Source organism: Brassica oleracea, chromosome C2, assembly GCF_000695525.1.
Source record: "Brassica oleracea var. oleracea cultivar TO1000 chromosome C2, BOL, whole genome shotgun sequence".
In the NCBI taxonomy this organism is placed as follows: domain Eukaryota; kingdom Viridiplantae; phylum Streptophyta; class Magnoliopsida; order Brassicales; family Brassicaceae; genus Brassica; species Brassica oleracea.
The window spans coordinates 5,574,970-5,575,755 of NC_027749.1; positions in this window are offsets into that span (position 1 = coordinate 5,574,970).

Below are 786 nucleotides of genomic sequence, written 5' to 3' on the forward strand. Positions count from 1 at the left end.
TGCTTGTATATTCCCCTCCATTATCTGACCTGAATACTTTGATCTTAATAATGAACTGATTAGTTATGTACCTCTGGAAGTTTATAAATGCATCTAGGACTCTATCTTTAGATGGTATCATAGTCAGCCATGTATATTTAGATTTCTGGTCTATGAAGGTGACAAATATCTATGATTTTCCCTAGAAGTGCATGGTGAAGTCTAGACATCAGTGTGTATAAGATCAAAGCAGTTCTCATAGATAGTAGATGGCTTGGGAAACACAGTCTTGCAATGTTTGCCAAGAATACATGCTTCACAACCATCATTTTTGAAATAAACATTAGGCAATAACATGTTTAGCGCTCTAGAATGGGGATGACCTAACCTAGCATGCCACAATACATCATTTTGTAAGACAGGGATTGAACTAAAATCATAAGGTAAACATGATCTAGTCTTGGTGTCTTCAAGCAGGTGTTGGGGTCAAAATCGGTCACGACGAAATCAATGTCTGAAAGTCCGTGTTGAGGTCAAAAACGGTTGCAACGAAGTTAACGTCAAAATCCCCGAAGAAGAAAACGTAGAAACCTTCTTCGACAAATACTTTTTCGAAATAGATTCTTCTTTACGAAAAGCTTTGCGGAAGAAACGCGAGTCATCGGACAAGAGCTCGAAGAGGGTCGCTACGCAGCAACCGAACGCATGTTCCGCTCTGTCGCTACGTAGCGACCGGGTTCGAGCAGGAGCTTGGTCGCAACGTAGCAACCAAGCTCGAGCCAAAGCTCGGTCGCTACGTAGCGACCG